The 17,119-nt window shown below is 38.7% G+C and overlaps 1 protein-coding gene across 3 annotated transcripts in view; it reads right to left on the bottom strand.

The window, feature by feature from the left end:
* The window catches only part of FAM107B (family with sequence similarity 107 member B), a 270,432-nt gene that overhangs the window by 55,973 nt on the left and 197,340 nt on the right, over positions 1–17,119 (bottom strand). Inside the window, exon 1 of one of the 3 annotated variants that reach the window (XM_023734340.1) lies at positions 6,193–6,259. The exons of the other annotated variants lie outside the window; for them this stretch is intronic. The gene's annotated coding sequence lies outside the window, so the exon portion shown is untranslated. Of the gene's footprint in view, positions 1–6,192; positions 6,260–17,119 lie in introns of those variants that run through there. 3 annotated transcript variants of the gene reach the window in all.

The following is a 17,119-nucleotide window of genomic DNA, read 5'->3' as shown; positions in this document are numbered from 1 at the left end:
GGGTGGAAAGGAGGAGTGTGCTGTCACAGTATGGGGAGAGCAATTAGGGTCACATAACAATTTATGTATAAATTTTTGTATGGGAGACTAACTTGAAATGTAAAATTCATTTAAACTACCCTCCCTCCCCCCCCAAAAAAAGGACGTTTTAGGGCATGGCTTTCAAACTTTTTTGACAGCCACCCACAGTAAAAAAAAAAAAGTGTCCACACACACACAAGTTTCACAAAATAATATTTAACCTAATGTGGGCACCCATTTTCTAGTCTATTATTTTATGTTTTAAAATGCTGCTTATGACCAACAGTATAAAAAACACTGAGTTAGAAAGCAGTCAACAATTTGAAAATGCCACTAAAACGGAGCCTTTCTATATTATCTGATATTAGTAAAATCAGCACAACTGGAAAGAAATATTTACGGTAGTGTTCTGTAGCATTAGAATCCTAATAGTTTACTTACTTCTTTGTACCTTAGTTTTTGCATCTATAAAAAAGGAATAACGACGTTTACTATAAAACAAGGGAGGCCGCAATGCTCAAAACATATTTGTTGATGGAAAAGTTGGCAACATGATGGAAACGTAGTTAAGAGTAGAAATTACCAAATCACTGAGTAGAAAAGTATTTTATTAGATTAAATCTTCCCTATGTATTTTGGGATCAGCAGTGTGTGTCACTTCTATTAAAAACTAGGAAGAACAAGAAATTAAACATTGACTTCAGGCAGTAGATCAATATAATATAATCATGCAAGTTTTTTGATCAAAAAATTGCTCCTTTTTTAAAACTCCTTTTATTTCCAAAGGAACACTAATAATATCACAGTGTTCACCCCTGCTTTTTAAGTTGAGATCCTAGTATTTTTTTTACACTAATCTCAGTCCAGTTTCCCAAGTGTCAAACCCTTTAAGCTTAGATCTATAAGCCTATTCTAATAATATGACAACAATGCCCAAATTGGTAACTGTGGTTAAGCAGACCTAATGCTTTTACCACAAATGTGAATAAAAATATTTACTTATAAAATCCATAGTTTTCTACTCAGATACCACTTTAATATTAAACTTATTTTTTACTCCAAAATAAATATTTTCAGACAGTTCATATTTCTGTAATTACAGTAGGCCAAGAATACATTTAGTTAAACTTTTATTAAAGGCACCATCACTAGGTTTAAGAATGGCTCCTTTCTCCCAGTTCTTCCTAACTGAATGCAGTCTTTAAGCTGATAGCTATTTTAATGTTTAAATAGGGCTTTCTGGGGCTCTCAACCTCTAGGCCTAGAGCACCTGCACGGGGGTACAAAGCTTTCTTTTAATTAAGGAAGGTTCAACAAACAAAATGGTAAAGACTTCACTTCGGAGCAGAATGAGTAACTACTCTGTCTAACATTTTTGTTCACCTCTTTAAGCATGCACCTAACCTCCCTATTAGACTTATGTTCCCTGAGGGTAAATATCCTCTACAGTTATTTGTGCTGATGATGCTGGGTCTTTCATTAGTTTAATAAACATTAGTTGAATTAATATAGCCCATAAACTTAATCAAGTATATTATTCATCTTTCTTTACCTGACAAATCTCTTTGAGTAATTTTCTGGTTCGAAATACCGTGAAGAAAAATCTAGAATAAACAAGTGCATTCCTTAACACGGGCACACATCTCCTTTTGAGATTCTGAAATAATAATACTTGCTTATAAATATGACAAGTCCTCACTGGGGGAAAAAAAAAATCTATCTCAGACTTGCCATGAGGCAGGATCTTGTCAATTGTTCACTTTCTGGTCCTGTTTATAAAATAAGTAACAGCATTCTTCATTCAGGCTATTTCCCATAGTCAGGAAACAGCTACTAGCCATTGAGAAGGCAAGAAAACTTCACAAACTGCACCCTCAGGCAAAGGAAAGAATTGTTGGAAACTTCTGTTTAGCAAAAGACAGAAATGACTATTTCAGATGAGGTTAAAATGAGGGGAGAAAGAGGCAGGAGAGAAATATGCACATTATCGATAACACTGATAGAATCAAATATTAATCTAAGGAGTGAAGTTATTTAATTTGCCTACAGTTTATCACTACCTCAGGGCCTTTTTCAATCAGACTCTAAAAAGTATAGAAAGTTTTCGTTAAAATGCAGACTAAAAATAAAAACCTTGTTTACATGTTTCATTTTAAGACTTTACAGAAAACTGTATGGAAGAAAAAAGCATTCATTTTCTATTACTTTCTAGAGGTCGCTAAGAAAACTCTGGTAACACACATCTGGAAAAGAGCCACTCACTACATTAATACTAAGCATTAGACTTAAGTCAGTAAATAAACTGATTTTCTAAGGAGAACGATGTTTCCTTAATCTGCTTCCAAAATAGTTATCAGCTTGAGCCAATTTATTAAAATGTAAGCTTCTTGAAAGTAGGTTCAGCTATTTAAGCATCATTTGTGAACACCCACAGCAACAAGTATAATCCCTTGAACACAGGAAGGCACTCACCAAGTTACTGGATGAAAAAACTCAAGTGCTTAGAAAACAGCAATACAAAAGTCAGTTATTTGGTTTCCCTAAAACAATGCATATATACTTTAAAGCCTCTACTGTAAAATAACCAAAATCCTGCATGCAATAAACCAGATAAAACCACTAAGAGATTCACCTCAAAACTGTACTCTAATGTCTCTGAAGTGTACATGTGAAAATGAGTGAAGTGACAAATGTTTTGTTACATATACATATTCTTTACCACAACTTTTTAAAAAATACCCCCCCCCAAAAAAAGATTATTCTCTGATTGTTTGTAATTTCCTACACATACATACATGCCCACTACTCAGCTGGCAACTATCCTAAAATTGCTACCGTGGGTTCACTACCAACAGAAATGGGAATTCTACCTAAGCAAATACAGAAATTTGTCAGCTGCATTACTCAAGTTAAAAGACACAAGGGCAACAGAATTTCAAAATCAACTTGCTTACTCAGTACCTCTACTGGGAGAAGAGAGGAAGGTAAAATCTTTGTTACAACAGTCCCTACTTCCTTCCAAAGACAACTTGGGGTGTCTTAAAATAAAATTCATATACACAACTAGGTACATAAAATAGTCAAGGCCACATTACAAAAGAAACAGCCCAAGTGCTACACATGAGGACCAAATACATTTTCAGATCTCAGTACTAAATGTAGTTTCGAGCTTCCTAGTGGCCAGGGGGGGAAAAAAAGTTTCATACTTTTCATTAGCAGAAAACAACAGCATCCCAACTTCTCAAGGAAAAGAAAAAATATGGCAGCATAGTCTAAAACAGGTTTCTCACATAAGGCCTTATATAAAGAATAATAGCAACAGTATAGCCAATAACCTCTATTCATTTTCCTACAAATAAAAGTGCACTGAATACACAGCGTAAAAAAAAAAAAAATCCTGTTAAAGGCTAAAGGTATAGGATGATGCCTGGTCTTTAATTCATAGGAATTTAATTCATTTTAATCCACTGTAAGAAAATGCTAGCCTGATCCTCATACTCGGCCTCCCAGGACCCTAACTTCATACCAAGATGGAACTTACAATAATGTATTCTGCAGAATTTTCTTCCCAAATATAATTTCCTTCTGCCAGCTTATTGAGAAGACAGAAGATTCAGTTATCCTCTGTCACTAAAACCTGAGGAACTCTTACTCTGGGTCACCTTGGAAAGGAAGATAAGCAACCTCACCTAGTGGAAAGTCACAAAACACAGCAAGAATAAAGCAAAGTCCCTGAAATCATGAAGTTTATGTTCTAGTGGCGGCGGAAGGAGAGTGGAAAGACAATCAAGCATACAATATATTTGCAATGTATCTGGTAAAGTGCTAGCATAAAAGTAAAGCAGGCTAAGAGGGTACAGTATGTCAAAACCAACCACCTGCCTTTGAGTGGACTCCGACTCACGGTGACCCCGTGTGTGTCGGAGCAGAACCGTGCTCCAAATAGTTTTCAATGGCTGATTTTTCGGAAGTAGACTGCCAAGACTTTCTTCTGAGGTGACTCTGGGTGAACTTAAACCACCAACCTTTCGGCTGGCAGCTGAGTACGTTAACCATCTGTACCACCCAGGGACTCCACAGCATGTCAAGGGGGCTATTTTATAAAGGATGATGAGAGGAAGTCTCTGAATGTCTAGTATGAGCTTTCCAGAGAGGGGATCTGGAGCATCCCAGAGGCACTGAGGCAAGTATGTGCTTGGCTTGTTGAAGAAAAACAATAAGGAGGCCAATGTGACTGGAGCAGAGTGCACGGAGGAAATGACTGGAAACTAGGTTAGGGAAATGGCAGGGGAGAGGCCAGCTTCTGACTCACTCCAATACTTGAAGAAACAACTGATTTATATCTTAGAGTTCTCTACCAATGAAAGAAGCAGAACTCAGCTGGCCCGAAAGATGCTTAAGCAATCCTCTGTCAGTCATAGAGCCATCAGGATGTTTCCTACGAACACCTAACTCAGGTATCACCTGCAGGTATTCTCATCAGCAGCAGTTTTGAAACCAATGCCCAGTTATCGTACCGGGACACACTGTACGCAGGGAGTTTAGTATTATTTGGCATTGTGTTTTGGCAGTTTGAATGTTGGCGTACTGTTGACATGCTCTTTGTGGCAGCAGCTAAAACTCCAGATTATGGTACATTAGAATGAAATCCTACCTTCAGCCATAGAGCATATTATCATCATCCTGTTTGCTATAGGTTATCACAGGGATACGGGTTTTCGGGGACCCTCCCGATTTTAAATATTCTTTCCTGCTGTCCCCATAAAATAAACAGAGCCCTGGTGGAGCAGTGGTTAAGAGCTTGGGTGCTAACCAAAAGGTCGGCAGTTCGAATCCACTAGCCGTTCTTTGGAAACTCTCTGAGGCTATTCTACTCTGTCCTATGGGGTCACTGTGAGTCAGAAGGAACTAGACAGCAACAGGTTTGGTCAATTTGGTCCCCATAAATGCATGCACAGTTCTCAAACAATTCAGCCTGAGCCTCATTTGAAAATATACAGCGGCCATACCTCTAAAAGAGACGTAACAGTTCTTCTAAAAACAGTACCAAAGTATTCAGTTATTGTCAATAACATGCCCATATTTTTAAACATTTTGTTGAGCACTTACTCTATGCAGGCACGCTGCTGATACACTAATTGTATTACTGTAAAACTATCTGAAGTAGGTCCTATTTTACTGACAAGGAAAACAAAGGTCCAGCAGGTAAATTCACTTGTCTAATGTCACAAAACTAGTGAAGTGACCCAAAAGGTGGGCCCTAGCAGTCTGATTCCAGAGTCTATCAAATAATACCACTTTTTTTTTTAAATTTTATTATTGTACTTTAAGTGAAAGTTTACAATTCAAGTTAGTCTCTCATACAAAAATTTATACATACATTGTTATGTGACCCTAATTGCTCTCCCTATACTGTGACAGCACACTTCTCCTTTTCCACCACGGATTTCCCATGTCCACTCAACCAGCTCCTGACCCTCTCTGCCTTCTCATCTCACCTCCGGACAGGAGCTGCCCATTTAGTCTCATGTCATACCACTTCTTAATTTACACAAACTGGAAAGGTAAACATTATTCATTTGACAGCAGTTATCCACGAAGAGGTGGGAGGACGTACCCTTTCCCATTTGGCTAACAGGACAATCCGTGTCTTATATAAGATCCAGGGTCAGGACCCTTTAGGGAGACACATGTAACCCAGAGTTAAAGGTGCTGCAGGCAAAGTCTCTACTGCAAGTGACATGAAATGCAGAACCACAGTACAGAGGCAGAACTCTGAAAACAGGAAGCAAGCTCACCTGTCTGGGCATAAAACCATCCACCCACCAGCCGCCCTCCTTCTACATTTTAATCTTCTTTCATCTGCAGGAGATCACAAACATGCCCCCTAGCTCTCCATTTGTCTTATTTTTAAAAAAAAAAAAAAAAAGGAGGTGTGTCACGGAAGTTGTGGCAGACACACCACTCCACCCAAATCATAAAGATAGGGTGGGTGGATGGAGGAAGAAGAAAAGGCTCCACCCAAACAACCTACATACTTACTAACATTAGCTGCCATGAAGGAAGGGGAAAAGTTCACATTGGAAGTAGGCTATATAAGAAGGGAGGGAGGGAAAACAGAGAGAGAGAGAAAGAAAAACACCAAACAAACACACACGTTTGTCCACTTACTAGAAGAATCTTCCGTATTTCAACACTACTAGGACGCTGTACTCCATATTCCAAGGCCATCTCTTGGGATCCAGGGCCTGGGGACACAAGATAAAGTACAAGACGACACTTTCCCCTCAAAGATTTGTTGCAGTTGCTGCTGCTGCTGCTGTTGTAGTACGTGTGTATTTCAAGGTAAGCCTTTAGGATGATAGGTTTTTAGCTCAGAAAATGTGGGAGTAAAATGATACAATAACTGGATGTAAACTATGCTTTTTTTAAAAGTAATCCCTGGCTACTCCTACAGATTCCACATGCATACACACCTTGCGCATGAAACAAAGACTGACTGAAGACCTAACCAATACAAGGCTTTATGAAACCCAGCCCAGCCCTATCTAAATAAACAGCAACACTCCCGGTCTTCGTCTAGTGGGCCAACATCTGACCCAGGATGGCAGCAATTACTCAGGAAGCACTCACTCTTTAAGGCTCTACGGAGGACACAAAGATTAGGATGACATGGTCCCTTGTTCTCACAGTTTCCAATCTCATATGGAAAAGTGCAGTACATAATCAAGTGACCACAAGAGAAATCCAAAGGTGGAAAAACACTTCCCAGTAAGGGGGGATACACAAATCTAGCAATATTTTCTCACCCCACAGCACTCAAAGACTCTGAATCTTTTCCTTCCATTTCATCATAAACAAAGGAGTCTAAAACCATGACAAACTCCTGTAAGATGCTAGTATCCAAATAAAATAGTCCATGTGAAAACTCAAGGAAGAATAAAGCTTTTGGGAGAATAAAGCTCTTACTAGAGGAGATCGAGAGCCCACATGAACAGGGAAGAAGAAACACTTGTGGTGCTTGCTCCTACAATTACAAAAACAGTACCATGATGACACACTGGATCCTGGTCACCTGACTTCACATACCTCCACTCCCTCACGCCACATTTTCCGGGCAGTCAAATAAGAAAAATATTTTCCATAACCCTTCCAATCAGGCTGAAAAAAGAGACAAGTGTCCTCTCTCTCCCTTTTGTCCCTCCCTTCTCACACCAGTCCCTGTTACCAATGCTTTATATTAGGTGGGGCTACTGTGCCCTAAGGAGCCTCAGGAAACTAGTTTCCTGAGGAACTCCAAGCAAAGAAGGTTCAATTGAAGATGCTTCTGATGTGTAATTTTAATTAAGTGTATAGTAGTAGATGATCACTGTGCCAAAATAGTCAACTAAAAGATAAACCAAGAGAGAAAACAGCTCTGAAAAATGTAATGCAGAATATTCTTAGAATTCCAGTAAAAAGCAAACAAAAAGATGGCAGCCAAGTTCTTCCCATGAGACAGGTAAACCTTGGGCTCACCACGGAACCACATTTTGGTCAAATCTTTGGTTAGTATCTTTATTTATACACAATAAATACTTATCTGCTACCAAGTACATATAAGTAGGATGACCACATAATTTATCAACTAAACCAGGTCACTTTTAAGTACGAATGAGGGCTCTATTAATAATTACACCTGGACAAAAAGACATGAACCAGGCCTGTCAAGACAAAACAGGAGGTAGGCTCTCCTTCAGTATAAGATACCATGTGGGCTATCCCTCCACATGAGTTGCTGACCCTGGACCACTCTTACTTGGCAGTGTTATCTGCCTTCACCCAGCCATCAATTCCTGCATTAACAGGAGCCCATGAAGCAACAAATCAACTGGGCCAGACATCTTCCTCAGGTTTTCTGTCAACTCTTGGTTATCGGTATCCTGTCCTAATTTTCTCCTCTACTCCTTCAGTTTCCTGACCTACAGTTTCACCTCCATCTCTACTAATCATATCCTCCTTACTTCCACCTCCGTCCCTGGTCACTGACAATCTATCTTCTAGATGGAACACTTCTTTATTTCTAAGAACCCTACCGGCCCTAAGAACCTCTGCTCACCTTGGTTATCCATACCTTTGAGCCCAGTGGTCTCTCCTCCATCTCCAATTCGGCCCAGAGCTCCGGTTTTGGTCCTCTCACTCCCACCTTCCTAATCCATCTCTATATTCTACCATGGCTTAGAAAACTGACAAGGCATTACAGGCGTAGGAGGCCCACAAGGATGACACAGGTGAAACAGGCACTCACCCAAGTCCTGGGATAAACTCCCTCTAACTGAACCCTAACCTTACTGAATAGTTATTGTTATACTGGATGAGCGTGAAAACAATCCTGTATGACATCATATCCAGACACCAACCTGGGGGGAGCACACATGGGGAGAACACTAACATTTGTTAACACTTGTGCGCAGACACCATGCCAGGTGTTTTACTTGCTTCGCCTGCCTAATATTCACACTGTAGAGATGAGAAAACTTGAGCTCACAGAGGTAAAAGAACTCATCACATGCTACCAAGGTTTATCTAGTCTAAGGTTCATATTCTTTCCGGTATATTAATGTTGGAACTAATTAACGAATGATAACATACACCTGAAAAAGTTTTATGGGTAATGGTGATGTGAGAAACAAATTTCAACCGTCATGGAAAGAATTCATATATTTAATCATAGGAAGTTTGCTCAGCCCTAGACCAGAAGTCAAAATGTATACAACAGATGACTAGCAGTCAGCAAAGACAGTTCTCATTTGTTTAAACAAATACCTAGGCTTTTTTTATTATGATATACATAACTATTTTTACTGTGTAATTTTTTAAAGACTTTATATTAATATGAACAAGAACTAAGAATGCACATATTAAAAAAGACAGTTTTCGGGGTGTCAGAATTGTGGGGTTTTTAATATTATTTTTCTGCAATAAAATCATCCTCATCATCATTATCATTCCAGTAACTAGAAAGTTTTGTTTCTGTTTTTATTATTTTGTGGTGGCAAGCACCAGCACTGGGGTAGGGTGAGGTAAGGAAGATAAGGGCAAAGGAAAGAGTCCTGAACGAGGAGTCAAAGAAAGAGGTCTAGTCCTGGATATGCACTGAGTAGCACTGTAACCTGGCCAACTCACTCAGCATTACGAGGCTTCCGTTTTCACTCAAGACAACTGTATGTTCTCTAAGGCCTTATCTAGCATTAAAATCAGACAATTATTGTGAAAACCCCAGCACGGACTGATTACTAGAGTGACACACTTAAGAGAAATGCTGGGGTGTGCATTCAGAGAAGACTACCAAAGTAAACATCCATGAGTAAAAAAATAATTTACCTCCACTTAAAAAGTTGTGTTAATCTCTTGATTTTAGTAGACAGAATGTCTAATGTCTGATAATTATTGATAATTATTCTGAGGAGACTATAAATAGGCAGTATTTGAAATTAGTCAGCTATGTGCTATGGTTCACCAACAAGCACATGTATGCAACATGTTCCAGACGGCATTTGCTGGCTGTTTTGTTTCTAGCACAAATGGAGAGGGCGAGTGCCAGGGACTGAATTATGTCCCCCCAAAAAAATGTGTGTATCAGTTTGGCTGGGCCATGATTCCCGGTAGTGTGTGATTTTCCTACATATTGTAAATCCTGCCTCTACGATGTTAATGAGGGAGCATGGGCAGCAGTTGTGTTAGTGAGGCAGGACTCAATCTACAAGACCGGATTGTGTCCTGAGGCAACCTCCTGAGACAAAGAATTGTGTCCTGAGGCAATCTCTTGAGACACAGAAGAGAGAAGTGAGCAGAGAGAAGAGGGGGACCTCATACCATCAAGAAAGCAGTGCTAGGAGCAGAGCGTGTCCTTTGGACCCGGGGTGCCTGCACAGAGAAGCTCCTAATCTGGGGGAACAATGATGAGAAGGCTGACAGACAGAGAAAGCCTTCCCCTGGAGCTGACATTCTGAATTTGGACTTTTCGCCGACTTTACTGTAAGGAAATAAACTTCTCTTTGTTAAAACCATCCACTTGTGGTATTTCTGTTATAGCAGCACTAGATGACTAAGACAGGGAGGGAAAAAAGTCTTGGTAGATTTAATCATACGTATTTGAGCTGATGAAGGATTGTAATTTAGAAGTGCTTAAAACAACAAAAAACCTATTGCAGGCACATATATATGGATAACAGCAAAGACAAATGTGTTTTTATTTTATCATAAATTATTCAAAGTCATCAATGGTCCAGAGTACAAACCACATTCCAGGGAACATTACCCTGGACATTACCAAGTTCTCCATGTTTCCCTGCTCCCTTCTGTGTTCACAGAAGACAGAGGTCTAATAAACACCTCTGTAACAGGCTCTTTGTGGGCAGCACCGCCAGAGAAAAACGTGAGTCTACCAGTCTTAAGAAACATGAGAAACTCAGAAAATCAACACTGAACACCCTCTCCCATTTCCAGAGGAGTGACTTCTCATTTCCATTCCCCCTCCCCTGCCCATCACTCCCTCACACAACTATCTCCCAGAAGTATACCTGCTCTTTATGAAATCCCTGCTACAGGCTGCCCTTGATGCTACTGAAGGGGGCGGGGGGGTTGTAAGTGAGAGGGGGAAGTAGTGGAGGAAGAGATAATGAGAATCTCATGTAAGAAACTTCTGCTTTCTGAACCCATCAAAAGTCAAATTTCTTGATGATATTTTCAAGCATTTAGAAGATAAGTGGTGTTTTCTGTTGTTGTTTTTAAGAAGGATCAAAAGAATATTTTATTTGGCTTGGCAAGGGGTATTTATCAAAAGAAAGAAGTTACCCATCTGAACCTACCTAGACATCTTTTAAGAGTCCTGAACCATCTACACCCCAAAACTCTTTTAAATACTACAAAGCCAAGCAAAATGACTGATTATTTGAATAATATTTGCTATAGCTAGCACACCACTTTCCATCGGCCATATCTGTAATAAATTAGACCTGGTGGGATTTTTAATATCAATCCTAATAGTAAACTGAAGGCCTGGATAAGCAATGTTTATGGGCCATTAAAAATAAGGTACTCTAGTAAAGTTAAAAAAATAGTAATAAGAAGTGAAGGAAGGAGAGAGGGAGGGAGGAAGGAAGGGGTGAACGGGAAGGCAGTACCTTAGGGTAGATAAGACCACATTCTCTGTAGTGAGTATAGCTAAGTTCTATGAGATCTTGCGTACACATTAGATGTCTCTTTGTCTCAGTGTCCTCCTCAGTAAATAGTCATTTACCATCTTGCGTCACAGGGTTGTTGTGAGCATCAAATAATGATAAATGTAAAACATTTAGCACATACATAATAAACGCTCAATTATTAGTGATCATTATTCTGGGATCCATTTTAGTTCCAACTCTGCTGATAATTAGCTGTGTGGTCTTGGGGAAGCTATTTAACGTCTCTGAGCCTCGATTTATTTACCAAAAACAAGGGGCTGGATTAGATGATTTCTTGATGTTTATGGCTTCTCTAAGCTCAAACCCTCTCTGACAATATAGTCAGATTCTTTTAATTTTCAAGTTTTCAGATCTTTCTTTTATGACTTACTGATCACAGTCATGTTTATTTTATACCAAGTGTTTGGTCAAAAGCCCAACTCCTAATTATGAGGCTGTGCCTATGGGAATCCTAGAACCTGCTTCATGATGATCCTTTTTTACAATGTGGTTTGCAGGAACATGTTGTGGCAAAAGGAAGGCCTGCCTGTGATGGGTAGAATCAATATATTTCTGTTCCAGAAGCCTTCAAACATTGAGGCTGCCCCGTAATCAGACTGCTGGTGTCATGTGTCATGGTTCAGCCCAGTAGTGATGGAGAATACATAAATTAAATTCATTTGCCAAGACCACACTCCTTTCAAAGGAATTTCCAATTACTTTCCGCTGGAAATACTGCAATAACTTATCCCTTCCAAACATTCTTAACATGAAGTTGAAAGTTGCCACTAGAGATCTATTTCCACGTATCTTGGCAAAACAGAAACAATTTCAGATTTATCATTCTCCTCCTGTTTTTTTAAACTCATCAATGACTTACCTTTTCTTTTATAAGGAAAGGCTGGGCATAAATGTCCTTACATGTCAGGACATTTAAAATGATTACTGTAAAGACAATCTATCATGATGTATACATCACATGGAATTGTATCTCATAAACCTATGTAATAATCTAATTTAGGTGGTAAGCAAGCACCCACGTTATGTACACAATAGGGTTAGGGTACATGGACAGATTTTAGTGTTGCTATTAAATAAGACTTAAAATAAAATTAACCTGACACAATAACATTCATGAAAGACCGGGCATATGGTAATCAGCTTTAATGATGTGCAGTACTCACAATGACTGGATAAAGCCAAACCAATCTTTGCTTTTCTCGATTAATTCTCTAGATATCACTAAACTGCATCAATGTTGACAGTTTTCCCTGACACTCTGGCCAGTTTAATTCTCATCTCACTAACATGTTCATTTAGAGAGACATATCGACAACCTCTAATGAAATAATTAATTCAGGCCAATCATCAATGGATGCAAACAACACTGGGAGAAAGGTTACTGAGGAAGTTCACAATGAAGGATGGAAGCTGCCGCCATCTGAACGCAATGATCAGTATGAGTATCACTAAAAGTGAGACAACCAGACATCTTCCTGACAGGATGCAACATGAAGTATATATCACCACCAACAGATTAATCTTTCCAAAAAGGTTGAATGTGAATCTAATCAAGTTTTTGTATTAACTTCTAGTTTACAGAAATACAGGGACTAGTGCCAACAAATTTAAAAAGGAAAGGAAATTATCAGCCAAGTCCAGAATGTGGGACATTCCACTACACAACTGACCTGATTTATTCAATAAATCAACAGCATGGGGAGAAGAGGATGGGGGGAAAAGAGCTTTTCTAGATCTAAAGAGATTTAAGAAGTGTAGCAATTAATTGCAATGTGTGGATCTTGTTTGGATCCTGGTTCAAAGAAGCCAACTAAGTAACAAAGATATCTTTTACCTAACCAAGGATATACGAAAATAGACTGGTTATTTGACGATATTAGTGACTTCACGTTAATTTTGTTAGGTATGAAAGGGCACTGTGAGTATATAAGAAAAAGAATACAAACGTATTTAGGGGTAAATGACATGGTATCAAGGATTTGCTTTAAAATACTATAGTAAGTTCAACAAAAAGAAAGAAAAAAGATCTAAAAGCAGCAAGTATGGCAAAATGCTGATAACTGCTGAATCTGGGGAATAGGTATATAGGTCTTCAGTATAGCGTTATCTCTATTTTGCACGTATTTGGAAATAATTCTGAAAATATTATTTAAATAATAAGAATCTTAACACTAGCTCCTCAGGGCTTGTTGTGCTCAGCCCTGACTCTCCGATCAGAAGATAATACGTCAAGATGATTTCAGCTTTACATAACATTTTACCCAACTCAAACTAAATTAAAACCCCCACTGCCATAGAGTCGATTCTGATTCATAGTGACCCTACAGGACAGAGTAGAACTGTCCCATAGGGTTTCCAAGGAGCAGCTGGTGGATTCAAACTGCCAGCCTTCTGGTTAGCAGCCAAGCTCTTAACCAGTGTGCCACTAGAGCTCCTGTGCTAAATTAAACAGTTAAAATATATATATATATACATATACATACATGTGTATATATACATATGTGTGTATATACATATACGTGTGTGTGTGTGTGTATATATGTATATATATATAGGTTCGTATAACTAGCTGGACTTCAGGATTAACTTATTCCAAGGGCTCCAGGAGTGAAATCAAAATTGAGGCGACAGGATATTCTCCAATTGCACACTCAGCCACTCCCCAATAGAAAGGGCACAACCCAGCAGCCGAAACTAGGCTATGGATGGCCAAGACCCAACCAACTAAGCACAAGACAAAGCAAGTATCAGGTAAGAAGGCCTGTGCTTGGCCTAACAAGAGGCAGTTCCTGGGGCTGCCCAGTAAGGTTTGCCAACAGGTTTCTAGCAGCTCCAAACTTTATCTGAAACCCATTCATGTAGAAAACATAAAGTCACTGCTCAAAGATTATTAGCATTTGACTGGATTGGTAGGGAAACCAACATTTGGTAGAGAAGCAAGCAAGTTACCTATGAAGTGGGAGAGAAGAAAAAGAAATCAATACCACCAACTGGTAACTTAAATTCTGCGCTCTTGCATGGGTTCAACCCCAAGACACCTCTACTTCTTGGAGGTTTTTGGGTTTGTTTTGGTTTGGTTTTTTTGTCTTTTTTAAAATAACTGAGGTTTAACTTCCATAAACTAAAGTACACACATCTTACACGTACAGCTCAATCAATTTTTATTCCCTCCAGTTTTAATTTCGCTTATTTGGTTTGGCTTTCAAATATAATATCCCCTGTATTCAAGGCTAGTGCCAGTCAGAAGCAAACCTGGAATGGAAAAAGAAACAGGTTGTGACCTGCTTCCACCTTCTGGGCTCTGCATGTTGGTAGCCTCAGCAGCTGAAGCATGCTGTCAACCAAAGCACAAAGACCACAGGTGAACAGAGTATAGTCTCCACCTCTGTCCCAAATCCTACTTTCCCAAAGGCTCTAGCTGAAGCCATAAGGCCTTTTAACCTGCCACTCCCCGGAGCTGTCCACCGGTATGAACAGTGGTTGTCACCTTTCCTTGGTTTTGAAGGCCTGGAGTTTCACTGGTTAATCTTCATTTTAAAAACAGCACATTTACCTAAAAAAAATATAACCACTTACCTGTGGTTATAACCGCACAGAGATTAACAAAGATTAGAAAAAAATATTTTTTAATTCAAAATTAATATTGAATAATTTTTTATTCTTAACGCTAGTTATTCAAAAATAATGAGTGGCTTTTTTTGTTTGCTATTATGAACTAGTAAACTGGGATATAATTAAAAATCCCTAAAAATGAAAAATGTGCTACACTTAAAAAGTTAGTTTAATGGTGCCATAATTCTATTTTAGAAAGTAAGGAAGCTGGGACACCGGTTGAAAGTGGCTTACCAGAAACCAACAGCAGAATCTAGGTTTAAAATTGGTCCTTATTCCAAAGAATAAGGCTGAAATAATATAACTGGCTCTTACCAAGCTACTTAATAATCTAAAAAAGAAAACACTGGGGTTAAAAATATCATATGATATTTTTAAAATCTTTTCAAAAATTTTGGAATACCTATGATAAACAAAAAATTCCTCTGGAAGGTGAATATGAAATCTTCCAGTGTGGACTACACGTGGATAGGAAAAAGTATTGTTTAAATTCAAAACTTTAAAAAAAAAGGGGGAAATGTATTAACATTGAATACAATTACGTAAACATCTTTAAAAATGCATGATGCTTAATTAAATTCCATCTGCTAATAATAAGATAATAGCCTCAGGAATACTTCCTACAAAAATGGCATTTTTAGTAAATACAATATTTAAAACACAACTCAAACAACAAGCTCAGCCTAATTATGTAATTACTTGTTTTTAATTTAATGACATCATCACATTATGTCCTATTAAGACACTATACTTTCCATATGGCAATTCCAAACTAAAAATTTAATACAAGTATTCTCCTTAAAACTTTAATTTTAGATTTACTTTTCAAGTGTATTATTCCAACTGGAATTCCAAAGACCTACTTGAAGCTAAAAAAGTAAAAAGCTTTATATACACTACTGAGGGAACACAGAGGAGTGTTTGAGACATAGCTCTGCAAAGAGACCGCCTAAGTTTGATTCCGGGTCTATAATCATGGGCAAGCTTTTTAATGTATGTTAGAGTCGTTGGAACCCTGGTGGTGCAGTGCTTAAGTATTCGGCTGTTAACCAAAAGGTCGGCAGTTCAAATCCACCAGCTGCTCCTTGGAAACTCTACGGGGCAGTTCTACTCTGTCCTATAGGGTAGCTATGAGTCAGAATCGACTTGATGGCACACAACAACAACATGCTTTAGTTTCCTCATCTGCAAAATACTAATGGTACCTCCCTCATAGAATTATTTGGAAGATCACAGAAGATAATGAACGTAACAATGTCTGGCATTCACTAAATGCTAGCTATTATCATCATCTTAAGGCACAGCTCACTAGAAGTTATTCTCATCAGCACAGAGTACCTCTTTCTGACACGGCAAAGAATGTTCCTTAAAAGCAGATGTGTTATGCAACACTGGAGGAACCTCAAAAACATTATGCTAAATGAACAAAACCAGACACAAAAGATCACATATTGTATCATTCCATTTGTATGAAATTTCTAGCAAAAGCAAAAACTCTAGAGACAGGAAAAAGATCAGTGGTTGCCTAAGGCTGGGGGTAGGGATGGGAATTGACAGCAAAGTCTCAGACTGGACTGGGATGATGGCTGCACAACTATATAAATTTACTAAAAAATCATGAAACTATACACTTGCAATGGGTAAACTATATAGTATATAAATTATACCTCAATTGAGCTTGTACTTTAAAAAAAAGTAGATGTGTTTCCAAAGTATTTGCACAGGTACTTTCACACCAATCTGGTATGATATTAAATTTAAATACTTCACAGAGTAAGTTTCTCTCACAAATGAGAAAACTGAAGCTCACGGTGCTTCTGTGACTTGGCGGAGGTCACAAAGCTGGGGCCTGGATTCTAACTCAGACGCATCTAGCTTCAAAATTCCACTACACCACATTAAGAAACCTGCCTGTTCCCCAGTCCCACTCTTCTGATCCAGGGCTGTGACTGAGCAGGACTGGAACCCGTAGATGCTCCTGTGTAACATAAATTGGCATTCACAACAAAAAAGAAAATACAGTAGCTAATAGGGAGAGGAGTGAAAATCCTCCAAACCACCTGTACCTACAACTGGCCACGACAGGGATAGCTGGTCTCTAGCCTGCACTTGGTCTCTAACCTGTACTCTTTCTAGCTTCTTTTCCAGAGGAGACAACAAATAGTTAACCCAGAAAGTTGAGTAGGCTTAGCATTCCCCCATTTAAAGGCTTCAAATGATTTCCGTTCAACTACTAACCTAAAGGTTGGCGATTCAAACCC

The sequence above is a fragment of the Trichechus manatus genome, unplaced genomic scaffold (assembly GCF_000243295.1).
Source record: "Trichechus manatus latirostris isolate Lorelei unplaced genomic scaffold, TriManLat1.0 scaffold00067, whole genome shotgun sequence".
Lineage (NCBI taxonomy): Eukaryota > Metazoa > Chordata > Mammalia > Sirenia > Trichechidae > Trichechus > Trichechus manatus.
This window is presented reverse-complemented; position numbering and strand designations above follow the sequence as displayed.